At 41.2% G+C, this 24,765-nt stretch overlaps 22 non-coding genes across 22 annotated transcripts; 6 read left to right on the top strand and 16 right to left on the bottom strand.

The window, feature by feature from the left end:
• Window positions 1-95: 95 nt before the first annotated feature.
• TRNAS-GCU (transfer RNA serine (anticodon GCU)) lies at window positions 96-177 on the bottom strand. The gene has a single exon. It is a non-coding gene; the product is annotated as a tRNA-Ser (tRNA).
• Window positions 178-1,847: 1,670 nt separating this feature from the next.
• On the bottom strand, window positions 1,848-1,919 carry TRNAT-UGU (transfer RNA threonine (anticodon UGU)). The gene has a single exon. It is a non-coding gene; the product is annotated as a tRNA-Thr (tRNA).
• Window positions 1,920-2,508: 589 nt separating this feature from the next.
• On the bottom strand, window positions 2,509-2,590 carry TRNAS-GCU (transfer RNA serine (anticodon GCU)). The gene has a single exon. It is a non-coding gene; the product is annotated as a tRNA-Ser (tRNA).
• Window positions 2,591-3,002: 412 nt separating this feature from the next.
• On the top strand, window positions 3,003-3,097 carry TRNAI-UAU (transfer RNA isoleucine (anticodon UAU)). Its single transcript has 2 exons — window positions 3,003-3,040; window positions 3,062-3,097. It is a non-coding gene; the product is annotated as a tRNA-Ile (tRNA).
• Window positions 3,098-4,257: 1,160 nt separating this feature from the next.
• On the bottom strand, window positions 4,258-4,329 carry TRNAT-UGU (transfer RNA threonine (anticodon UGU)). The gene has a single exon. It is a non-coding gene; the product is annotated as a tRNA-Thr (tRNA).
• Window positions 4,330-6,954: 2,625 nt separating this feature from the next.
• TRNAT-UGU (transfer RNA threonine (anticodon UGU)) lies at window positions 6,955-7,026 on the bottom strand. The gene has a single exon. It is a non-coding gene; the product is annotated as a tRNA-Thr (tRNA).
• A 1,083-nt stretch (window positions 7,027-8,109) lies between these two features.
• TRNAI-UAU (transfer RNA isoleucine (anticodon UAU)) lies at window positions 8,110-8,204 on the top strand. Its single transcript has 2 exons — window positions 8,110-8,147; window positions 8,169-8,204. It is a non-coding gene; the product is annotated as a tRNA-Ile (tRNA).
• A 1,821-nt stretch (window positions 8,205-10,025) lies between these two features.
• TRNAS-GCU (transfer RNA serine (anticodon GCU)) lies at window positions 10,026-10,107 on the bottom strand. The gene has a single exon. It is a non-coding gene; the product is annotated as a tRNA-Ser (tRNA).
• Window positions 10,108-10,519: 412 nt separating this feature from the next.
• TRNAI-UAU (transfer RNA isoleucine (anticodon UAU)) lies at window positions 10,520-10,614 on the top strand. The gene is made up of 2 exons: window positions 10,520-10,557; window positions 10,579-10,614. It is a non-coding gene; the product is annotated as a tRNA-Ile (tRNA).
• Window positions 10,615-11,787: 1,173 nt separating this feature from the next.
• On the bottom strand, window positions 11,788-11,859 carry TRNAT-UGU (transfer RNA threonine (anticodon UGU)). The gene has a single exon. It is a non-coding gene; the product is annotated as a tRNA-Thr (tRNA).
• A 589-nt stretch (window positions 11,860-12,448) lies between these two features.
• TRNAS-GCU (transfer RNA serine (anticodon GCU)) lies at window positions 12,449-12,530 on the bottom strand. The gene has a single exon. It is a non-coding gene; the product is annotated as a tRNA-Ser (tRNA).
• A 412-nt stretch (window positions 12,531-12,942) lies between these two features.
• TRNAI-UAU (transfer RNA isoleucine (anticodon UAU)) lies at window positions 12,943-13,037 on the top strand. Its single transcript has 2 exons — window positions 12,943-12,980; window positions 13,002-13,037. It is a non-coding gene; the product is annotated as a tRNA-Ile (tRNA).
• Window positions 13,038-14,211: 1,174 nt separating this feature from the next.
• Window positions 14,212-14,283, bottom strand: TRNAT-UGU (transfer RNA threonine (anticodon UGU)). The gene has a single exon. It is a non-coding gene; the product is annotated as a tRNA-Thr (tRNA).
• Window positions 14,284-15,366: 1,083 nt separating this feature from the next.
• On the top strand, window positions 15,367-15,461 carry TRNAI-UAU (transfer RNA isoleucine (anticodon UAU)). The gene is made up of 2 exons: window positions 15,367-15,404; window positions 15,426-15,461. It is a non-coding gene; the product is annotated as a tRNA-Ile (tRNA).
• A 1,174-nt stretch (window positions 15,462-16,635) lies between these two features.
• On the bottom strand, window positions 16,636-16,707 carry TRNAT-UGU (transfer RNA threonine (anticodon UGU)). The gene has a single exon. It is a non-coding gene; the product is annotated as a tRNA-Thr (tRNA).
• A 1,083-nt stretch (window positions 16,708-17,790) lies between these two features.
• TRNAI-UAU (transfer RNA isoleucine (anticodon UAU)) lies at window positions 17,791-17,885 on the top strand. The gene is made up of 2 exons: window positions 17,791-17,828; window positions 17,850-17,885. It is a non-coding gene; the product is annotated as a tRNA-Ile (tRNA).
• A 1,173-nt stretch (window positions 17,886-19,058) lies between these two features.
• TRNAT-UGU (transfer RNA threonine (anticodon UGU)) lies at window positions 19,059-19,130 on the bottom strand. The gene has a single exon. It is a non-coding gene; the product is annotated as a tRNA-Thr (tRNA).
• Window positions 19,131-19,719: 589 nt separating this feature from the next.
• On the bottom strand, window positions 19,720-19,801 carry TRNAS-GCU (transfer RNA serine (anticodon GCU)). The gene has a single exon. It is a non-coding gene; the product is annotated as a tRNA-Ser (tRNA).
• A 1,667-nt stretch (window positions 19,802-21,468) lies between these two features.
• On the bottom strand, window positions 21,469-21,540 carry TRNAT-UGU (transfer RNA threonine (anticodon UGU)). Its single transcript has one exon. It is a non-coding gene; the product is annotated as a tRNA-Thr (tRNA).
• A 589-nt stretch (window positions 21,541-22,129) lies between these two features.
• Window positions 22,130-22,211, bottom strand: TRNAS-GCU (transfer RNA serine (anticodon GCU)). Its single transcript has one exon. It is a non-coding gene; the product is annotated as a tRNA-Ser (tRNA).
• Window positions 22,212-23,892: 1,681 nt separating this feature from the next.
• TRNAT-UGU (transfer RNA threonine (anticodon UGU)) lies at window positions 23,893-23,964 on the bottom strand. Its single transcript has one exon. It is a non-coding gene; the product is annotated as a tRNA-Thr (tRNA).
• A 580-nt stretch (window positions 23,965-24,544) lies between these two features.
• Window positions 24,545-24,626, bottom strand: TRNAS-GCU (transfer RNA serine (anticodon GCU)). Its single transcript has one exon. It is a non-coding gene; the product is annotated as a tRNA-Ser (tRNA).
• Window positions 24,627-24,765: the final 139 nt, after the last annotated feature.

The raw sequence follows: 24,765 nt of genomic DNA, 5'->3' as shown, positions 1-24,765 counted from the left end.
ATGATCCCATCTAGCGGATCCTGGCTCTGTCTTGAAAGAGAGTGTAATTATACTTCAAGAAATGCTGGCCATCAAAAGAGACTCTGATGGCTTTCCGACAAAGGTGGGATTCGAACCCACGCGTGCAGAGCACAATGGATTAGCAGTCCATCGCCTTAACCACTCGGCCACCTCGTCTGCCCTACAGCCCCATCTGAAACCTTGCTTCACAAAAGGTACTGAAGTGTCAATATACTGTACCTAAAAAAGAAAAAAACAGCTGAGGCAAGATCTCACATTCCACGTCTTCCCCCAATCAGGGACCTACATTTCATTTTTGGGAAATTCTTACTATGTGCTAATTACAAATATTCATAAGATTCCCCTAGACTTTGTCAGAACTGTCAAGATATAATTCTATGGGGTTTTGAATTGACAGAGCATATGTTATAGGACAATTATAGAATCTATTCCGTTTGGACTGTATTTTTAATAGTCATGATAACATGCTAGCATGTGAGTCGATCTTGCACAGTGAATGATGGAGCAGTGTCTGTCATCTACTTGGTCAGCTGTAGATGGCTCACCTGGGGAGATGTGAAAAGAGAGAGCTCCAGTGGTGCAATCGGTTAGCGCCCGGTACTTATACAGCAGTACTTGCACTGAGCCATGCCGAGGTTGTGAGTTCAAGCCTCACCTGGAGCAGCCGTGTTGTTTTTCATAAACCATTTCACAAAAAGTAAAGTTTAAACTCAGAATATGGACGGCCCTTGCTAGAGAGTCTTTACTTCTTATAGGATCTACGTGTCCTACTCCTCTGGGTGCCAAATATCACATATCCTCCGCGATGCTCAGTTTAAACATTCCATGATGTGCCATCTTGCATTTCATGCAAACACCACATCAGTGCATTTAAAAATACATTTGTAGAATAATAAATATGATGAAAACAGTGTTCTCACATGATAACCATAAACTGAAGAGCTGCAAAAAATGCTGTATCAGCTACTTACAATAAAAGGTGACTCGAAAAAACTAGCAAAAGAAGAGCATCATCATATTAAAGGTTCTATTCACCATCTTGAGTTGCACCATAGCAGCTTATGGTGCTTTTCTGCTCAGAGTGTGCCTCCAATCCCACATTCATTTTTAATTTCTTTGCAGTTTAAAAAACAACAATTACTGCTCGAAGTTCACTTTTCAAAACCATTCAACCTATTAAATGTATTTCTCTAACCTATGAATGTGGTCCATGTTCACTTTTCCTCATCTTCATCTCGATACTCCTTTCCCAGAAACCAGGTTCACTTCTTCATTCATCCCACCCATCCAAAGTCACCAAATCTTTGAAGCAAGTCTGCCTATTCTCCCTTTCTCTCTATGTACAAGATACCTTGTATCATTTGAATGGACAGCAGGAGAGAAGGATATTTATGGTGAGTGGGGGTGGGGTTTTGAGGAGTAACCTCATTTGCCTAAGAGCCGGGGTATCTGGGAAAAAAAGTATTTTATGGAGGAAGACTTTCACATCTCCTTGGTGAAATTTGTAGGGCCTTATAACATCCTTTCTGTGGATGCAGATTCAGTCGGAACAGAGGTCCTAGTCCTCGCTCTGCCTTTCAAAGGAACTGTAAATATGCATGGCTTATTTGGCTTTGCCCGGCAGGGCTTGCCCGGCAGGGTGAGAATGGCGTTCGTCAGGCGATCGGAAGGGGTGAGGCAATAATTTATAATTCAATGATCTTCATGATATTTTCTTGATAATATGAAAGCAGGAAAGGGAAGCTTGGCAATAAGCAATCCTAAAGCAAGGTGTGACTCCAGGGAAGAATGACTTGAAAACAACATACAGAAAGACTCATGTAAAAAGGCCCTGATGAGGCTTGAACTCATGACCCCTGGTTTACAAGACCAGTGCTCTGCCACTGAGCTACAAGGCCAGTCTGCACGCAGAATGTAAATTGCAACATGTATTCTTACTGAGGTATGAATATATCTATGATTTTGAGACTCTGTATGGAAACGTAGTTGCATATGAATGTCCACGTGCGCGCACACATTGAAGACCATGCTTAAGGCACTTTTTTTGGAAGTATGAAAAACTACATTTTCATATGAGAAAATAAGAGTTTTCGCATTCAAGACCATACCGATAGCTCTAGTTAGTATGTCTGCAATCAGTGACATATAGAGAACCCACTTATTAGAAGTGATCTGTCTCTGTGGGGCAGACATATGTTAACAGTCATTCATTTGAGACGGCCTAAACTTTAGGAGTAAGAGCTGCTTTCTTATCAATCTATTTATCCAAACTGGTTAATAAGCCAGGAGTGAGTGAAAGGCAATCCTCTGGAAACTCCATGAAAGATCTAATTTCTATTACGCACAAAATACTTCACTTTATTTGACATATTTGTTAAAATGGAACAGTCAGATGATCCCATCTAGCGGATCCTGGCTTTGTCTTGAAAGAGAGTGTAATTATACTTCAAGAAATGCTGGCCATCAAAAGAGACTCTGATGGCTTTCCGACGAAGGTGGGATTCGAACCCACGCGTGCAGAGCACAATGGATTAGCAGTCCATCGCCTTAACCACTCGGCCACCTCGTCTGCCCTACAGCCCCATCTGAAACCTTGCTTCACAAAAGGTACTGAAGTGTCAATATACTGTACCTAAAAAAGAAAAAAACAGCTGAGGCAAGATCTCACATTCCACGTCTTCCCCCAATCAGGGACCTACATTTCATTTTTGGGAAATTCTTACTATGTGCTAATTACAAATATTCATAAGATTCCCCTAGACTTTGTCAGAACTGTCAAGATATAATTCTATGGGGTTTTGAATTGACAGAGCATATGTTATAGGACAATTAGAGAATCTATTCCGTTTGGACTGTATTTTTAATAGTCATGATAACATGCTAGCATGTGAGTCGATCTTGCACAGTGAATGATGGAGCAGTGTCTGTCATCTACTTGGTCAGCTGTAGATGGCTCACCTGGGGAGATGTGAAAAGAGAGAGCTCCAGTGGCGCAATCGGTTAGCGCGCGGTACTTATACAGCAGTACTTGCACTGAGCCATGCCGAGGTTGTGAGTTCGAGCCTCACCTGGAGCAGCCGTGTTGTTTTTCATAAACCATTTCACAAAAAGTAAAGTTTAAACTCAGAGTATGGACGGCCCTTGCTAGAGAGTCTTTACTTCTTATAGGATCTACGTGTCCTACTCCTCTGGGTGCCAAATATCACATATCCTCCGCGATGCTCAGTTTAAACATTCCATGATGTGCCATCTTGCATTTCATGCAAACACCACATCAGTGCATTTAAAAATACATTTGTAGAATAATAAATATGATGAAAACAGTGTTCTCACATGATAACCATAAACTGAAGAGCTGCAAAAAATGCTGTATCAGCTACTTACAATAAAAGGTGACTCGAAAAAACTAGCAAAAGAAGAGCATCATCATATTAAAGGTTCTATTCACCATCTTGAGTTGCACCATAGCAGCTTATGGTGCTTTTCTGCTCAGAGTGTGCCTCCAATCCCACATTCATTTTTAATTTCTTTGCAGTTTAAAAAACAACAATTACTGCTCGAAGTTCACTTTTCAAAACCATTCAACCTATTAAATGTATTTCTCTAACCTATGAATGTGGTCCATGTTCACTTTTCCTCATCTTCATCTCGATACTCCTTTCCCAGAAACCAGGTTCACTTCTTCATTCAACCCACCCATCCAAAGTCACCAAATCTTTGAAGCAAGTCTGCCTATTCTCCCTTTCTCTCTATGTACAAGATACCTTGTATCATTTGAATGGACAGCAGGAGAGAAGGATATTTATGGTGAGTGGGGGTGGGGTTTTGAGGAGTAACCTCATTTGCCTAAGAGCCGGGGTATCTGGGAAAAAAAGTATTTTATGGGGGAAGACTTTCACATCTCCTTGGTGAAATTTGTAGGGCCTTATAACATCCTTTCTGTGGATGCAGATTCAGTCGGAACAGAGGTCCTAGTCCTCGCTCTGCCTTTCAAAGGAACTGTAAATATGCATGGCTTATTTGGCTTTGCCCGGCAGGGTGAGAATGGCGTTTGTCAGGCGTTCGTCAGGCGATCGGAAGGGGTGAGGCAATAATTTATAATTCAATGATCTTCATGATATTTTCTTGATAATATGAAAGCAGGAAAGGGAAGCTTGACAATAAGCAATCCTAAAGCAAGGTGTGACTCCAGGGAAGAATGACTTGAAAACAACATACAGAAAGACTCATGTAAAAAGGCCCTGATGAGGCTTGAACTCATGACCCCTGGTTTACAAGACCAGTGCTCTGCCACTGAGCTACAAGGCCAGTCGGCACACAGGATGTAAATTGCAACATGTATTCTTACTGAGGTATGAATATATCTATGATTTTGAGACTCTGTATGGAAACGTAGTTGCATATGAATGTCCACGTGCGCGCACACATTGAAGACCATGCTTAAGGCACTTTTTTTGGAAGTATGAAAAACTACATTTTCATATGAGAAAATAAGAGTTTTCGCATTCAAGACCATACCGATAGCTCTAGTTAGTATGTCTGCAATCAGTGACATATAGAGAACCCACTTATTAGAAGTGATCTGTCTCTGTGGGGCAGACATATGTTAACAGTCATTCATTTGAGACGGCCTAAACTTTAGGAGTAAGAGCTGCTTTCTTATCAATCTATTTATCCAAACTGGTTAATAAGCCAGGAGTGAGTGAAAGGCAATCCTCTGGAAACTCCATGAAAGATCTAATTTCTATTACGCACAAAATACTTCACTTTATTTGACATATTTGTTAAAATGGAACAGTCAGATGATCCCATCTAGCGGATCCTGGCTCTGTCTTGAAAGAGAGTGTAATTATACTACAAGAAATGCTGGCCATCAAAAGAGACTCTGATGGCTTTCCGACGAAGGTGGGATTCGAACCCACGCGTGCAGAGCACAATGGATTAGCAGTCCATCGCCTTAACCACTCAGCCACCTCGTCTGCCCTACAGCCCCATCTGAAACCTTGCTTCACAAAAGGTACTGAAGTGTCAATATACTGTACCTAAAAAAGAAAAAAACAGCTGAGGCAAGATCTCACATTCCACGTCTTCCCCCAATCAGGGACCTACATTTCATTTTTGGGAAATTCTTACTATGTGCTAATTACAAATATTCATAAGATTCCCCTAGACTTTGTCAGAACTGTCAAGATATAATTCTATGGGGTTTTGAATAGACAGAGCATATGTTATAGGACAATTATAGAATCTATTCCGTTTGGACTGTATTTTTAATAGTCATGATAACATGCTAGCATGTGAGTCGATCTTGCACAGTGAATGATGGAGCAGTGTCTGTCATCTACTTGGTCAGCTGTAGATGGCTCACCTGGGGAGATGTGAAAAGAGAGAGCTCCAGTGGCGCAATCGGTTAGCGCGCGGTACTTATACAGCAGTACTTGCACTGAGCCATGCCGAGGTTTTGAGTTCGAGCCTCACCTGGAGCAGCCGTGTTGTTTTTCATAAACCATTTCACAAAAAGTAAAGTTTAAACTCAGAGTATGGACGGCCCTTGCTAGAGAGTCTTTACTTCTTATAGGATCTACGTGTCCTACTCCTCTGGGTGCCAAATATCACATATCCTCCGCGATGCTCAGTTTAAACATTCCATGATGTGCCATCTTGCATTTCATGCAAACACCACATCAGTGCATTTAAAAATACATTTGTAGAATAATAAATATGATGAAAACAGTGTTCTCACATGATAACCATAAACTGAAGAGCTGCAAAAAATGCTGTATCAGCTACTTACAATAAAAGGTGACTCGAAAAAACTAGCAAAAGAAGAGCATCATCATATTAAAGGTTCTATTCACCATCTTGAGTTGCACCATAGCAGCTTATGGTGCTTTTCTGCTCAGAGTGTGCCTCCAATCCCACATTCATTTTTAATTTCTTTGCAGTTTAAAAAACAACAATTACTGCTCGAAGTTCACTTTTCAAAACCATTCAACCTATTAAATGTATTTCTCTAACCTATGAATGTGGTCCATGTTCACTTTTCCTCATCTTCATCTCGATACTCCTTTCCCAGAAACCAGGTTCACTTCTTCATTCAACCCACCCATCCAAAGTCACCAAATCTTTGAAGCAAGTCTGCCTATTCTCCCTTTCTCTCTATGTACAAGATACCTTGTATCATTTGAATGGACAGCAGGAGAGAAGGATATTTATGGTGAGTGGGGGTGGGGTTTTGAGGAGTAACCTCATTTGCCTAAGAGCCGGGGTATCTGGGATAAAAAGTATTTTAGGGGGGAAGACTTTCACATCTCCTTGGTGAAATTTGTAGGGCCTTATAACATCCTTTCTGTGGATGCAGATTCAGTCGGAACAGAGGTCCTAGTCCTCGCTCTGCCTTTCAAAGGAACTGTAAATATGCATGGCTTATTTGGCTTTGCCCGGCAGGGCTTGCCCGGCAGGGTGAGAATGGCGTTCGTCAGGCGATCGGAAGGGGTGAGGCAATAATTTATAATTCAATGATCTTCATGATATTTTCTTGATAATATGAAAGCAGGAAAGGGAAGCTTGGGAGCCTGAACCGCACTGGTATCCCTCGTAACTCGCCTTTTGTTTTTATTGTTTTTCCTTTTGTTTCTGTTAATGATGGACTGACGCTTGCTGTTCTTCGAGAACCATCTTGAGCCACTGCGGGGCAGTGCCCTGGGAACGGACTGCAGCTTTGATATGTGTATATTTCCTTATGTACCTAGCGGCCGGCCCGGGTGGTTGTAGGCCCATACTTGTAACCGAATTATTGTTCAATAAAAACTTTTTCAAAAAAAAAAAAAAAAAAAAAAGGAAAGGGAAGCTTGACAATAAGCAATCCTAAAGCAAGGTGTGACTCCAGGGAAGAATGACTTGAAAACAACATACAGAAAGACTCATGTAAAAAGGCCCTGATGAGGCTTGAACTCATGACCCCTGGTTTACAAGACCAGTGCTCTGCCACTGAGCTACAAGGCCAGTCGGCACACAGCATGTAAATTGCAACATGTATTCTTACTGAGGTATGAATATATCTATGATTTTGAGACTCTGTATGGAAACGTAGTTGCATATGAATGTCCACGTGCGCGCACACATTGAAGACCATGCTTAAGGCACTTTTTTTGGAAGTATGAAAAACTACATTTTCATATGAGAAAATAAGAGTTTTCGCATTCAAGACCATACCGATAGCTCTAGTTAGTATGTCTGCAATCAGTGACATATAGAGAACCCACTTATTAGAAGTGATCTGTCTCTGTGGGGCAGACATATGTTAACAGTCATTCATTTGAGACGGCCTAAACTTTAGGAGTAAGAGCTGCTTTCTTATCAATCTATTTATCCAAACTGGTTAATAAGCCAGGAGTGAGTGAAAGGCAATCCTCTGGAAACTCCATGAAAGATCTAATTTCTATTACGCACAAAATACTTCACTTTATTTGACATATTTGTTAAAATGGAACAGTCAGATGATCCCATCTAGCGGATCCTGGCTCTGTCTTGAAAGAGAGTGTAATTATACTACAAGAAATGCTGGCCATCAAAAGAGACTCTGATGGCTTTCCGACGAAGGTGGGATTCGAACCCACGCGTGCAGAGCACAATGGATTAGCAGTCCATCGCCTTAACCACTCGGCCACCTTGTCTGCCCTACAGCCCCATCTGAAACCTTGCTTCACAAAAGGTACTGAAGTGTCAATATACTGTACCTAAAAAAGAAAAAAACAGCTGAGGCAAGATCTCACATTCCACGTCTTCCCCCAATCAGGGACCTACATTTCATTTTTGGGAAATTCTTACTATGTGCTAATTACAAATATTCATAAGATTCCCCTAGACTTTGTCAGAACTGTCAAGATATAATTCTATGGGGTTTTGAATTGACAGAGCATATGTTATAGGACAATTATAGAATCTATTCCGTTTGGACTGTATTTTTAATAGTCATGATAACATGCTAGCATGTGAGTCGATCTTGCACAGTGAATGATGGAGCAGTGTCTGTCATCTACTTGGTCAGCTGTAGATGGCTCACCTGGGGAGATGTGAAAAGAGAGAGCTCCAGTGGCGCAATCGGTTAGCGCGCGGTACTTATACAGCAGTACTTGCACTGAGCCATGCCGAGGTTGTGAGTTCAAGCCTCACCTGGAGCAGCCGTGTTGTTTTTCATAAACCATTTCACAAAAAGTAAAGTTTAAACTCAGAGTATGGACGGCCCTTGCTAGAGAGTCTTTACTTCTTATAGGATCTACGTGTCCTACTCCTCTGGGTGCCAAATATCACATATCCTCCGCGATGCTCAGTTTAAACATTCCATGATGTGCCATCTTGCATTTCATGCAAACACCACATCAGTGCATTTAAAAATACATTTGTAGAATAATAAATATGATGAAAACAGTGTTCTCACATGATAACCATAAACTGAAGAGCTGCAAAAAATGCTGTATCAGCTACTTACAATAAAAGGTGACTCGAAAAAACTAGCAAAAGAAGAGCATCATCATATTAAAGGTTCTATTCACCATCTTGAGTTGCACCATAGCAGCTTATGGTGCTTTTCTGCTCAGAGTGTGCCTCCAATCCCACATTCATTTTTAATTTCTTTGCAGTTTAAAAAACAACAATTACTGCTCGAAGTTCACTTTTCAAAACCATTCAACCTATTAAATGTATTTCTCTAACCTATGAATGTGGTCCATGTTCACTTTTCCTCATCTTCATCTCGATACTCCTTTCCCAGAAACCAGGTTCACTTCTTCATTCATCCCACCCATCCAAAGTCACCAAATCTTTGAAGCAAGTCTGCCTATTCTCCCTTTCTCTCTATGTACAAGATACCTTGTATCATTTGAATGGACAGCAGGAGAGAAGGATATTTATGGTGAGTGGGGGTGGGGTTTTGAGGAGTAACCTCATTTGTCTAAGAGCCGGGGTATCTGGGAAAAAAAGTATTTTATGGGGGAAGACTTTCACATCTCCTTGGTGAAATTTGTAGGGCCTTATAACATCCTTTCTGTGGATGCAGATTCAGTCGGAACAGAGGTCCTAGTCCTCGCTCTGCCTTTCAAAGGAACTGTAAATATGCATGGCTTATTTGGCTTTGCCCGGCAGGGTGAGAATGGCGTTTGTCAGGCGTTCGTCAGGCGATATGAAGGGGTGAGGCAATAATTTATAATTCAATGATCTTCATGATATTTTCTTGATAATATGAAAGCAGGAAAGGGAAGCTTGGCAATAAGCAATCCTAAAGCAAGGTGTGACTCCAGGGAAGAATGACTTGAAAACAACATACAGAAAGACTCATGTAAAAAGTCCCTGATGAGGCTTGAACTCATGACCCCTGGTTTACAAGACCAGTGCTCTGCCACTGAGCTACAAGGCCAGTCGGCACACATGATGTAAATTGCAACATGGATTCTTACTGAGGTATGAATATATCTATGATTTTGAGACTCTGTATGGAAACGTAGTTGCATATGCATGTCCACGTGCGCGCACACATTGAAGACCATGCTTAAGGCACTTTTTTTGGAAGTATGAAAAACTACATTTTCATATGAGAAAATAAGAGTTTTCGCATTCAAGACCATACCGATAGCTCTAGTTAGTATGTCTGCAATCAGTGACATATAGAGAACCCACTTATTAGAAGTGATCTGTCTCTGTGGGGCAGACATATGTTAACAGTCATTCATTTGAGACGGCCTAAACTTTAGGAGTAAGAGCTGCTTTCTTATCAATCTATTTATCCAAACTGGTTAATAAGCCAGGAGTGAGTGAAAGGCAATCCTCTGGAAACTCCATGAAAGATCTAATTTCTATTACGCACAAAATACTTCACTTTATTTGACATATTTGTTAAAATGGAACAGTCAGATGATCCCATCTAGCGGATCCTGGCTCTGTCTTGAAAGAGAGTGTAATTATACTACAAGAAATGCTGGCCATCAAAAGAGACTCTGATGGCTTTCCGACGAAGGTGGGATTCGAACCCACGCGTGCAGAGCACAATGGATTAGCAGTCCATCGCCTTAACCACTCGGCCACCTCGTCTGCCCTACAGCCCCATCTGAAACCTTGCTTCACAAAAGGTACTGAAGTGTCAATATACTGTACCTAAAAAAGAAAAAAACAGCTGAGGCAAGATCTCACATTCCACGTCTTCCCCCAATCAGGGACCTACATTTCATTTTTGGGAAATTCTTACTATGTGCTAATTACAAATATTCATAAGATTCCCCTAGACTTTGTCAGAACTGTCAAGATATAATTCTATGGGATTTTGAATTGACAGAGCATATGTTATAGGACAATTATAGAATCTATTCCGTTTGGACTGTATTTTTAATAGTCATGATAACATGCTAGCATGTGAGTCGATCTTGCACAGTGAATGATGGAGCAGTGTCTGTCATCTACTTGGTCAGCTGTAGATGGCTCACCTGGGGAGATGTGAAAAGAGAGAGCTCCAGTGGTGCAATCGGTTAGCGCGCGGTACTTATACAGCAGTACTTGCACTGAGCCATGCCGAGGTTGTGAGTTCGAGCCTCACCTGGAGCAGCTGTGTTGTTTTTCATAAACCATTTCACAAAAAGTAAAGTTTAAACTCAGAGTATGGACGGCCCTTGCTAGAGAGTCTTTACTTCTTATAGGATCTACGTGTCCTACTCCTCTGGGTGCCAAATATCACATATCCTCCGCGATGCTCAGTTTAAACATTCCATGATGTGCCATCTTGCATTTCATGCAAACACCACATCAGTGCATTTAAAAATACATTTGTAGAATAATAAATATGATGAAAACAGTGTTCTCACATGATAACCATAAACTGAAGAGCTGCAAAAAATGCTGTATCAGCTACTTACAATAAAAGGTGACTCGAAAAAACTAGCAAAAGAAGAGCATCATCATATTAAAGGTTATATTCACCATCTTGAGTTGCACCATAGCAGCTTATGGTGCTTTTCTGCTCAGAGTGTGCCTCCAATCCCACATTCATTTTTAATTTCTTTGCAGTTTAAAAAACAACAATTACTGCTCGAAGTTCACTTTTCAAAACCATTCAACCTATTAAATGTATTTCTCTAACCTATGAATGTGGTCCATGTTCACTTTTCCTCATCTTCATCTCGATACTCCTTTCCCAGAAACCAGGTTCACTTCTTCATTCATCCCACCCATCCAAAGTCACCAAATCTTTGAAGCAAGTCTGCCTATTCTCCCTTTCTCTCTATGTACAAGATACCTTGTATCATTTGAATGGACAGCAGGAGAGAAGGATATTTATGGTGAGTGGGGGTGGGGTTTTGAGGAGTAACCTCATTTGCCTAAGAGCCGGGGTATCTGGGAAAAAAGTATTTTATGGGGGAAGACTTTCACATCTCCTTGGTGAAATTTGTAGGGCCTTATAACATCCTTTCTGTGGCTGCAGATTCAGTCGGAACAGAGGTCCTAGTCCTCGCTCTGCCTTTCAAAGGAACTGTAAATATGCATGGCTTATTTGGCTTTGCCCGGCAGGGCTTGCCCGCCAGGGTGAGAATGGCGTTTGTCAGGCGTTCGTCAGGCGATCGGAAGGGGTGAGGCAATAATTTATAATTCAATGATCTTCATGATATTTTCTTGATAATATGAAAGCAGGAAAGGGAAGCTTGGCAATAAGCAATCCTAAAGCAAGGTGTGACTCCAGGGAAGAATGACTTGAAAACAACATACAGAAAGACTCATGTAAAAAGGCCCTGATGAGGCTTGAACTCATGACCCCTGGTTTACAAGACCAGTGCTCTGCCACTGAGCTACAAGGCCAGTCTGCACGCAGTATGTAAATTGCAACATGTATTCTTACTGAGGTATGAATATATCTATGATTTTGAGACTCTGTATGGAAACGTAGTTGCATATGAATGTCCACGTGCGCACACACATTGAAGACCATGCTTAAGGCACTTTTTTTGGAAGTATGAAAAACTACATTTTCATATGAGAAAATAAGAGTTTTCGCATTCAAGACCATACCGATAGCTCTAGTTAGTATGTCTGCAATCAGTGACATATAGAGAACCCACTTATTAGAAGTGATCTGTCTCTGTGGGGCAGACATATGTTAACAGTCATTCATTTGAGACGGCCTAAACTTTAGGAGTAAGAGCTGCTTTCTTATCAATCTATTTATCCAAACTGGTTAATAAGCCAGGAGTGAGTGAAAGGCAATCCTCTGGAAACTCCATGAAAGATCTAATTTCTATTACGCACAAAATACTTCACTTTATTTGACATATTTGTTAAAATGGAACAGTCAGATGATCCCATCTAGCGGATCCTGGCTCTGTCTTGAAAGAGAGTGTAATTATACTACAAGAAATGCTGGCCATCAAAAGAGACTCTGATGGCTTTCCGACGAAGGTGGGATTCGAACCCACGCGTGCAGAGCACAATGGATTAGCAGTCCATCGCCTTAACCACTCGGCCACCTCGTCTGCCCTACAGCCCCATCTGAAACCTTGCTTCACAAAAGGTACTGAAGTGTCAATATACTGTACCTAAAAAAGAAAAAAACAGCTGAGGCAAGATCTCACATTCCACGTCTTCCCCCAATCAGGGACCTACATTTCATTTTGGGGAAATATTTACTATGTGCTAATTACAAATATTCATAAGATTCCCCTAGACTTTGTCAGAACTGTCAAGATATAATTCTATGGGGTTTTGAATTGACAGAGCATATGTTATAGGACAATTATAGAATCTATTCCGTTTGGACTGTATTTTTAATAGTCATGATAACATGCTAGCATGTGAGTCGATCTTGCACAGTGAATGATGGAGCAGTGTCTGTCATCTACTTGGTCAGCTGTAGATGGCTCACCTGGGGAGATGTGAAAAGAGAGAGCTCCAGTGGCGCAATTGGTTAGCGCGCGGTACTTATACAGCAGTACTTGCACTGAGCCATGCTGAGGTTGTGAGTTCGAGCCTCACCTGGAGCAGCCGTGTTGCTTTTCATAAACCATTTCACAAAAAGTAAAGTTTAAACTCAGAGTATGGACGGCCCTTGCTAGAGAGTCTTTACTTCTTATAGGATCTACGTGTCCTACTCCTCTGGGTGCCAAATATCACATATCCTCCGCGATGCTCAGTTTAAACATTCCATGATGTGCCATCTTGCATTTCATGCAAACACCACATCAGTGCATTTAAAAATACATTTGTAGAATAATAAATATGATGAAAACAGTGTTCTCACAGGATAACCATAAACTGAAGAGCTGCAAAAAATGCTGTATCAGCTACTTACAATAAAAGGTGACTCGAAAAAACTAGCAAAAGAAGAGCATCATCATATTAAAGGTTCTATTCACCATCTTGAGTTGCACCATAGCAGCTTATGGTGCTTTTCTGCTCAGAGTGTGCCTCCAATCCCACATTCATTTTTAATTTCTTTGCAGTTTAAAAAACAACAATTACTGCTCGAAGTTCACTTTTCAAAACCATTCAACCTATTAAATGTATTTCTCTAACCTATGAATGTGGTCCATGTTCACTTTTCCTCATCTTCATCTCGATACTCCTTTCCCAGAAACCAGGTTCACTTCTTCATTCATCCCACCCATCCAAAGTCACCAAATCTTTGAAGCAAGTCTGCCTATTCTCCCTTTCTCTCTATGTACAAGATACCTTGTATCATTTGAATGGACAGCAGGAGAGAAGGATATTTATGGTGAGTGGGGGTGGGGTTTTGAGGAGTAACCTCATTTGCCTAAGAGCCGGGGTATCTGGGAAAAAAAGTATTTTATGGGGGAAGACTTTCACATCTCCTTGGTGAAATTTGTAGGGCCTTATAACATCCTTTCTGTGGATGCAGATTCAGTCGGAACAGAGGTCCTAGTCCTCGCTCTGTCTTTCAAAGGAACTGTAAAAATGCCTGGCTTATTTGGCTTTGCCCGGCAGGGCTTGCCCGCCAGGGTGAGAATGGCGTTTGTCAGGCGTTCGTCAGGCGATCGGAAGGGGTGAGGCAATAATTTATAATTCAATGATCTTCATGATATTTTCTTGATAATATGAAAGCAGGAAAGGGAAGCTTGGCAATAAGCAATCCTAAAGCAAGGTGTGACTCCAGGGAAGAATGACTTGAAAACAACATACAGAAAGACTCATGTAAAAAGGCCCTGATGAGGCTTGAACTCATGACCCCTGGTTTACAAGACCAGTGCTCTGCCACTGAGCTACAAGGCCAGTCTGCACGCAGTATGTAAATTGCAACATGTATTCTTACTGAGGTATGAATATATCTATGATTTTGAGACTCTGTATGGAAACGTAGTTGCATATGAATGTCCACGTGCGCGCACACATTGAAGACCATGCTTAAGGCACTTTTTTTGGAAGTATGAAAAACTACATTTTCATATGAGAAAATAAGAGTTTTCGCATTCAAGACCATACCGATAGCTCTAGTTAGTATGTCTGCAATCAGTGACATATAGAGAACCCACTTATTAGAAGTGATCTGTCTCTGTGGGGCAGACATATGTTAACAGTCATTCATTTGAGACGGCCTAAACTTTAGGAGTAAGAGCTGCTTTCTTATCAATCTATTTAACCAAACTGGTTAATAAGCCAGGAGTGAGTGAAAGGCAATCCTCTGGAAACTCCATGAAAGATCTAATTTCTATTACGCACAAAATACTTCACTTTATTTGACATATTTGTTAAAATGGAACAGTCAGATGATCCCATCTAGCGGATCCTGGCTCTGTCTTGAAAGAGAGTGTAATTATACTACAAGAAATGCTGGCCATCAAAAGAGACTCTGATGGATTTCCGACGAAGGTGGGATTCGAACCCACGCGTGCAGAGCATAATGGATTAGCAGACCATCGCCTTAACCACTCGGCCACCTCGTCTGCCCTACAGCCCCATCTGAAACCTTGCTTCACAAAAGGTACTGAAGTGTCAATATACTGTACCTAAAAAAGAAAAAAACAGCTGAGGCAAGATCTCACATTCCACGTCTTCCCCCAATCAGGGACCTACATTTCATTTTTGGGAAATTCTTACTATGTGCTAATTACAAATATTCATAAGATTCCCCTAGACTTTGTCAGAACTGTCAAGATATAATTCTATGGGGTTTTGAATAGACAGAGCATATGTTATAGGACAATTATAGAATCTATTCCGTTTGGACTGTATTTTTAATAGTCATGATAACATGCTAGCATGTGAGTCGATCTTGCACAGTGAATGATGGAGCAGTGTCTGTCATCTACTTGGTCAGCTGTAGATGGCTCACCTGGGGAGATGTGAAAAGAGAGAGCTCCAGTGGCGCAATTGGTTAGCGCGCGGTACTTATACAGCAGTACTTGCACTGAGCCATGCTGAGGTTGTGAGTTCGAGCCTCACCTGGAGCAGCCGTGTTGCTTTTCATAAACCATTTCACAAAAAGTAAAGTTTAAACTCAGAGTATGGACGGCCCTTGCTAGAGAGTCTTTACTTCTTATAGGATCTACGTGTCCTACTCCTCTGGGTGCCAAATATCACATATCCTCCGCGATGCTCAGTTTAAACATTCCATGATGTGCCATCTTGCATTTCATGCAAACACCACATCAGTGCATTTAAAAATACATTTGTAGAATAATAAATATGATGAAAACAGTGTTCTCACAGGATAACCATAAACTGAAGAGCTGCAAAAAATGCTGTATCAGCTACTTACAATAAAAGGTGACTCGAAAAAACTAGCAAAAGAAGAGCATCATCATATTAAAGGTTCTATTCACCATCTTGAGTTGCACCATAGCAGCTTATGGTGCTTTTCTGCTCAGAGTGTGCCTCCAATCCCACATTCATTTTTAATTTCTTTGCAGTTTAAAAAACAACAATTACTGCTCGAAGTTCACTTTTCAAAACCATTCAACCTATTAAATGTATTTCTCTAACCTATGAATGTGGTCCATGTTCACTTTTCCTCATCTTCATCTCGATACTCCTTTCCCAGAAACCAGGTTCACTTCTTCATTCATCCCACCCATCCAAAGTCACCAAATCTTTGAAGCAAGTCTGCCTATTCTCCCTTTCTCTCTATGTACAAGATACCTTGTATCATTTGAATGGACAGCAGGAGAGAAGGATATTTATGGTGAGTGGGGGTGGGGTTTTGAGGAGTAACCTCATTTGCCTAAGAGCCGGGGTATCTGGGAAAAAAAGTATTTTATGGGGGAAGACTTTCACATCTCCTTGGTGAAATTTGTAGGGCCTTATAACATCCTTTCTGTGGATGCAGATTCAGTCGGAACAGAGGTCCTAGTCCTCGCTCTGTCTTTCAAAGGAACTGTAAAAATGCCTGGCTTATTTGGCTTTGCCCGGCAGGGCTTGCCCGCCAGGGTGAGAATGGCGTTTGTCAGGCGTTCGTCAGGCGATCGGAAGGGGTGAGGCAATAATTTATAATTCAATGATCTTCATGATATTTTCTTGATAATATGAAAGCAGGAAAGGGAAGCTTGGCAATAAGCAATCCTAAAGCAAGGTGTGACTCCAGGGAAGAATGACTTGAAAACAACATACAGAAAGACTCATGTAAAAAGGCCCTGATGAGGCTTGAACTCATGACCCCTGGTTTACAAGACCAGTGCTCTGCCACTGAGCTACAAGGCCAGTCTGCACGCAGTATGTAAATTGCAACATGTATTCTTACTGAGGTATGAATATATCTATGATTTTGAGACTCTGTATGGAAACGTAGTTGCATATGAATGTCCACGTGCGCGCACACATTGAAGACCATGCTTAAGGCACTTTTTTTGGAAGTATGAAAAACTACATTTTCATATGAGAAAATAAGAGTTTTCGCATTCAAGACCATACCGATAGCTCTAGTTAGTATGTCTGCAATCAGTGACATATAGAGAACCCACTTATTAGAAGTGATCTGTCTCTGTGGGGCAGACATATGTTAACAGTCATTCATTTGAGACGGCCTAAACTTTAGGAGTAAGAGCTGCTTTCTTATCAATCTATTTAACCAAACTGGTTAATAAGCCAGGAGTGAGTGAAAGGCAATCCTCTGGAAACTCCATGAAAGATCTAATTTCTATTACGCACAAAATACTTCACTTTATTTGACATATTTGTTAAAATGGAACAGTCAGATGATCCCATCTAGCGGATCCTGGCTCTGTCTTGAAAGAGAGTGTAATTATACTACAAGAAATGCTGGCCATCAAAAGAGACTCTGATGGATTTCCGACGAAGGTGGGATTCGAACCCACGCGTGCAGAGCATAATGGATTAGCAGACCATCGCCTTAACCACTCGGCCACCTCGTCTGCCCTACAGCCCCATCTGAAACCTTGCTTCACAAAAGGTACTGAAGTGTCAATATACTGTACCTAAAAAAGAAAAAAACAGCTGAGGCAAGATCTCACATTCCACGTCTTCCCCCAATCAGGGACCTACATTTCATTTTTGGGAAATTCTTACTATGTGCTAATTACAAATATTCATAAGATTCCCCTAGACTTTGTCAGAACTGTCAAGATATAATTCTATGGGGTTTTGAATAGACAGAGCATATGTTATAGGACAATTATAGAATCTATTCCGTTTGGACTGTATTTTTAATAGTCATGATAACATGCTAGCATGTGAGTCGATCTTGCACAGTGAATGATGGAGCAGTGTCTGTCATCTACTTGGTCAGCTGTAGATGGCTCACCTGGGGAGATGTGAAAAGAGAGAGCTCCAGTGGCGCAATTGGTTAGCGCGCGGTACTTATACAGCAGTACTTGCACTGAGCCATGCCGAGGTTGTGAGTTCGAGCCTCACCTGGAGCGCCGTGTTGTTTTTCATAAACCATTTCACAAAAAGTAAAGTTTAAACTCAGAGTATGGACGGCCCTTGCTAGAGAGTCTTTACTTCTTATAGGATCTACGTGTCCTACTCCTCTGGGTGCCAAATATCACATATCCTCCGCGATGCTCAGTTTAAACATTCCATGATGTGCCATCTTGCATTTCATGCAAACACCACATCAGTGCATTTAAAAATACATTTGTAGAATAATAAATATGATGAAAACAGTGTTCTCACATGATAACCATAAACTGAAGAGCTGCAAAAAATGCTGTATCAGCTACTTACAATAAAAGGTGACTCGAAAAAACTAGCAAAAGAAGAGCATCATCATATTAAAGGTTCTATTCACCATCTTGAGTTGCACCATAGCAGCTTATGGTGCTTTTCTGCTCAGAGTGTGCCTCCAATCCCACATTCATTTTTTATTTCTTTGCAGTTTAAAAAACAACAATTACTGCTCGAAGTTCACTTTTCAAAACCATTCAACCTATTAAATGTATTTCTCTAACCTATGAATGTGGTCCATGTTCACTTTTCCTCATCTTCATCTCGATACTCCTTTCCCAGAAACCAGGTTCACTTCTTCATTCATCCCACCCATCCAAAGTCACCAAATCTTTGAAGCAAGTCTGCCTATTCTCCCTTTCTCTCTATGTACAAGATACCTTGTATCATTTGAATGGACAGCAGGAGAGAAGGATATTTATGGTGAGTGGGGGTGGGGTTTTGAGGAGTAACCTCATTTGCCTAAGAGCCGGGGTATCTGGGAAAAAAAGTATTTTATGGGGGAAGACTTTCACATCTCCTTGGTGAAATTTGTAGGGCCTTATAACATCCTTTCTGTGGATGCAGATTCAGTCGGAACAGAGGTCCTAGTCCTCGCTCTGCCTTTCAAAGGAACTGTAAATATGCATGGCTTATTTGGCTTTGCCCGGCAGGGCTTGCCCGCCAGGGTGAGAATGGCGTTTGTCAGGCGTTCGTCAGGCGATCGGAAGGGGTGAGGCAATAATTTATAATTCAATGATCTTCATGATATTTTCTTGATAATATGAAAGCAGGAAAGGGAAGCTTGGCAATAAGCAATCCTAAAGCAAGGTGTGACTCCAGGGAAGAATGACTTGAAAACAACATACAGAAAGACTCATGTAAAAAGGCCCTGATGAGGCTTGAACTCATGACCCCTGGTTTACAAGACCAGTGCTCTGCCACTGAGCTACAAGGCCAGTCGGCACACATGATGTAAATTGCAACATGTATTCTTACTGAGGTATGAATATATCTATGATTTTGAGACTCTGTATGGAAACGTAGTTGCATATGAATGTCCACGTGCGCGCACACATTGAAGACCATGCTTAAGGCACTTTTTTTGGAAGTATGAAAAACTACATTTTCATATGAGAAAATAAGAGTTTTCGCATTCAAGACCATACCGATAGCTCTAGTTAGTATGTCTGCAATCAGTGACATATAGAGAACCCACTTATTAGAAGTGATCTGTCTCTGTGGGGCAGACATATGTTAACAGTCATTCATTTGAGACGGCCTAAACTTTAGGAGTAAGAGCTGCTTTCTTATCAATCTATTTATCCAAACTGGTTAATAAGCCAGGAGTGAGTGAAAGGCAATCCTCTGGAAACTCCATGAAAGATCTAATTTCTATTACGCACAAAATACTTCACTTTATTTGACATATTTGTTAAAATGGAACAGTCAGATGATCCCATCTAGCGGATCCTGGCTCTGTCTTGAAAGAGAGTGTAATTATACTACAAGAAATGCTGGCCATCAAAAGAGACTCTGATGGCTTTCCGACGAAGGTGGGATTCGAACCCACGCGTGCAGAGCACAATGGATTAGCAGTCCATCGCCTTAACCACTCGGCCACCTCGTCTGCCCTACAGCCCCATCTGAAACCTTGCTTCACAAAAGGTACTGAAGTGTCAATATACTGTACCTAAAAAAGAAAAAAACAGCTGAGGCAAGATCTCACATTCCACGTCTTCCCCCAATCAGGGACCTACATTTCATTTTGGGGAAATTCTTACTATGTGCTAATTACAAATATTCATAAGATTCCCCTAGACTTTGTCAGAACTGTCAAGATATAATTCTATGGGGTTTTGAATTGACAGAGCATATGTTATAGGACAATTATAGAATCTATTCCGTTTGGACTGTATTTTTAATAGTCATGATAACTTGCTAGCATGTGAGTCGATCTTGCACAGTGAATGATGGAGCAGTGCCTGTCATCTACTTGGTCAGCTGTAGATGGCTCACCTGGGGAGATGTGAAAAGAGAGAGCTCCAGTGGGGCAATCGGTTAGCGCGCGGTACTTATACAGCAGTACTTGCACTGAGCCATGCCGAGGTTGTGAGTTCGAGCCTCACCTGGAGCAGCCGTGTTGTTTTTCATAAACCATTTCACAAAAAGTAAAGTTTAAACTCAGAGTATGGACGGCCCTTGCTAGAGAGTCTTTACTTCTTATAGGATCTACGTGTCCTACTCCTCTGGGTGCCAAATATCACATATCCTCCGCGATGCTCAGTTTAAACATTCCATGATGTGCCATCTTGCATTTCATGCAAACACCACATCAGTGCATTTAAAAATACATTTGTAGAATAATAAATATGATGAAAACAGTGTTCTCACATGATAACCATAAACTGAAGAGCTGCAAAAAATGCTGTATCAGCTACTTACAATAAAAGGTGACTCGAAAAAACTAGCAAAAGAAGAGCATCATCATATTAAAGGTTCTATTCACCATCTTGAGTTGCACCATAGCAGCTTATGGTGCTTTTCTGCTCAGAGTGTGCCTCCAATCCCACATTCATTTTTAATTTCTTTGCAGTTTAAAAAACAACAATTACTGCTCGAAGTTCACTTTTCAAAACCATTCAACCTATTAAATGTATTTCTCTAACCTATGAATGTGGTCCATGTTCACTTTTCCTCATCTTCATCTCGATACTCCTTTCCCAGAAACTAGGTTCACTTCTTCATTCAACCCACCCATCCAAAGTCACCAAATCTTTGAAGCAAGTCTGCCTATTCTCCCTTTCTCTCTATGTACAAGATACCTTGTATCATTTGAATGGACAGCAGGAGAGAAGGATATTTATGGTGAGTGGGGGTGGGGTTTTGAGGAGTAACCTCATTTGCCTAAGAGCCGGGGTATCTGGGAAAAAAAGTATTTTATGGGGGAAGACTTTCACATCTCCTTGGTGAAATTTGTAGGGCCTTATAACATCCTTTCTGTGGATGCAGATTCAGTCGGAACAGAGGTCCTAGTCCTCGCTCTGCCTTTTAAAGGAACTGTAAATATGCATGGCTTATTTGGCTTTGCCCGGCAGGGTGAGAATGGCGTTTGTCAGGCGTTCGTCAGGCGATCGGAAGGGGTGAGGCAATAATTTATAATTCAATGATCTTCATGATATTTTCTTGATAATATGAAAGCAGGAAAGGGAAGCTTGGCAATAAGCAATCCTAAAGCAAGGTGTGACTCCAGGGAAGAATGACTTGAAAACAACATACAGAAAGACTCATGTAAAAAGGCCCTGATGAGGCTTGAACTCATGACCCCTGGTTTACAAGACCAGTGCTCTGCCACTGAGCTACAAGGCCAGTCTGCACGCAGGATGTAAATTGCAACATGTATTCTTACTGAGGTATGAATATATCTATGATTTTGAGACTCTGTATGGAAACGTAGTTGCATATGAATGTCCACGTGCGCGCACACATTGAAGACCATGCTTAAGGCACTTTTTTTGGAAGTATGAAAAACTACATTTTCATATGAGAAAATAAGAGTTTTCGCATTCAAGACCATACCGATAGCTCTAGTTAGTATGTCTGCAATCAGTGACATATAGAGAACCCACTTATTAGAAGTGATCTGTCTCTGTGGGGCAGACATATGTTAACAGTCATTCATTTGAGACGGCCTAAACTTTAGGAGTAAGAGCTGCTTTCTTATCAATCTATTTATCCAAACTGGTTAATAAGCCAGGAGTGAGTGAAAGGCAATCCTCTGGAAACTCCATGAAAGATCTAATTTCTATTACGCACAAAATACTTCACTTTATTTGACATATTTGTTAAAATGGAACAGTCAGATGATCCCATCTAGCGGATCCTGGCTCTGTCTTGAAAGAGAGTGTAATTATACTACAAGAAATGCTGGCCATCAAAAGAGACTCTGATGGCTTTCTGACGAAGGTGGGATTCGAACCCACGCGTGCAGAGCACAATGGATTAGCAGTCCATCGCCTTAACCACTCGGCCACCTCGTCTGCCCTACAGCCCCATCTGAAACCTTGCTTCACAAAAGGTACTGAAGTGTCAATATACTGTACCTAAAAAAGAAAAAAACAGCTGAGGCAAGATCTCACATTCCACGTCTTCCCCCAATCAGGGACCTACATTTCATTTTTGGGAAATTCTTACTATGTGCTAATTACAAATATTCATAAGATTCCCCTAGACTTTGTCAGAACTGTCAAGATATAATTCTATGGGGTTTTGAATTGACAGAGCATATGTTATAGGACAATTATAGAATCTATTCCGTTTGGACTGTATTTTTAATAGTCATGATAACATGCTAGCATGTGAGTCGATCTTGCACAGTGAATGATGGAGCAGTGTCTGTCATCTACTTGGTCAGCTGTAGATGGCTCACCTGGGGAGATGTGAAAAGAGAGAGCTCCAGTGGCGCAATCGGTTAGCGCGCGGTACTTATACAGCAGTACTTGCACTGAGCCATGCCGAGGTTGTGAGTTCGAGCCTCACCAGGGGCAGCCGTGTTGTTTTTCATAAACCATTTCACAAAAAGTAAAGTTTAAACTCAGAGTATGGACGGCCCTTGCTAGAGAGTCTTTACTTCTTATAGGATCTACGTGTCCTACTCCTCTGGGTGCCAAATATCACATATCCTCCGCGATGCTCAGTTTAAACATTCCATGATGTGCCATCTTGCATTTCATGCAAACACCACATCAGTGCATTTAAAAATACATTTGTAGAATAATAAATATGATGAAAACAGTGTTCTCACATGATAACCATAAACTGAAGAGCTGCAAAAAATGCTGTATCAGCTACTTACAATAAAAGGTGACTCGAAAAAACTAGCAAAAGAAGAGCATCATCATATTAAAGGTTCTATTCACCATCTTGAGTTGCACCATAGCAGCTTATGGTGCTTTTCTGCTCAGAGTGTGCCTCCAATCCCACATTCATTTTTTATTTCTTTGCAGTTTAAAAAACAACAATTACTGCTCGAAGTTCACTTTTCAAAACCATTCAACCTATTAAATGTATTTCTCTAACCTATGAATGTGGTCCATGTTCACTTTTCCTCATCTTCATCTCCATACTCCTTTCCCAGAAACCAGGTTCACTTCTTCATTCAACCCACCCATCCAAAGTCACCAAATCTTTGAAGCAAGTCTGCCTATTCTCCCTTTCTCTCTATGTACAAGATACCTTGTATCATTTGAATGGACAGCAGGAGAGAAGGATATTTATGGTGAGTGGGGGTGGGGTTTTGAGGAGTAACCTCATTTGCCTAAGAGCCGGGGTATCTGGGAAAAAAAGTATTTTATGGGGGAAGACTTTCACATCTCCTTGGTGAAATTTGTAGGGCCTTATAACATCCTTTCTGTGGATGCAGATTCAGTCGGAACAGAGGTCCTAGTCCTTGCTCTGCCTTTCAAAGGAACTGTAAATATGCATGGCTTATTTGGCTTTGCCCGGCAGGGCTTGCCCAGCAGGGTGAGAATGGCGTTTGTCAGGCGTTCGTCAGGCGATCGGAAGGGGTGAGGCAATAATTTATAATTCAATGATCTTCATGATATTTTCTTGATAATATGAAAGCAGGAAAGGGAAGCTTGGCAATAAGCAATCCTAAAGCAAGGTGTGACTCCAGGGAAGAATGACTTGAAAACAACATACAGAAAGACTCATGTAAAAAGGCCCTGATGAGGCTTGAACTCATGACCCCTGGTTTACAAGACCAGTGCTCTGCCACTGAGCTACAAGGCCAGTCTGCACGCAGGATGTAAATTGCAACATGTATTCTTACTGAGGTATGAATATATCTATGATTTTGAGACTCTGTATGGAAACGTAGTTGCATATGAATGTCCACGTGCGCGCACACATTGAAGACCATGCTTAAGGCACTTTTTTGGGAAGTATGAAAAACTACATTTTCATATGAGAAAATAAGAGTTTTCGCATTCAAGACCATACCGATAGCTCTAGTTAGTATGTCTGCAATCAGTGACATATAGAGAACCCACTTATTAGAAGTGATCTGTCTCTGTGGGGCAGACATATGTTAACAGTCATTCATTTGAGACGGCCTAAACTTTAGGAGTAAGAGCTGCTTTCTTATCAATCTATTTATCCAAACTGGTTAATAAGCCAGGAGTGAGTGAAAGGCAATCCTCTGGAAACTCCATGAAAGATCTAATTTCTATTACGCACAAAATACTGCACTTTATTTGACAAAATGGAACAGTCAGATGATCCCATCTAGCGGATCCTGGCTCTGTCTTGAAAGAGAGTGTAATTATACTACAAGAAATGCTGGCCATCAAAAGAGACTCTGATGGCTTTCCGACGAAGGTGGGATTCGAACCCACGCGTGCAGAGCACAATGGATTAGCAGTCCATCGCCTTAACCACTCGGCCACCTCGTCTGCCCTACAGCCCCATCTGAAACCTTGCTTCACAAAAGGTACTGAAGTGTCAATATACTGTACCTAAAAAAGAAAAAAAACAGCTGAGGCAAGATCTCACATTCCACGTCTTCCCCCAATCAGGGACCTACATTTCATT

The sequence above is a fragment of the Triturus cristatus genome, chromosome 12, assembly GCF_964204655.1.
Source record: "Triturus cristatus chromosome 12, aTriCri1.1, whole genome shotgun sequence".
Taxonomy (NCBI): Eukaryota; Metazoa; Chordata; class Amphibia; order Caudata; family Salamandridae; genus Triturus; species Triturus cristatus.
This window is presented reverse-complemented; position numbering and strand designations above follow the sequence as displayed.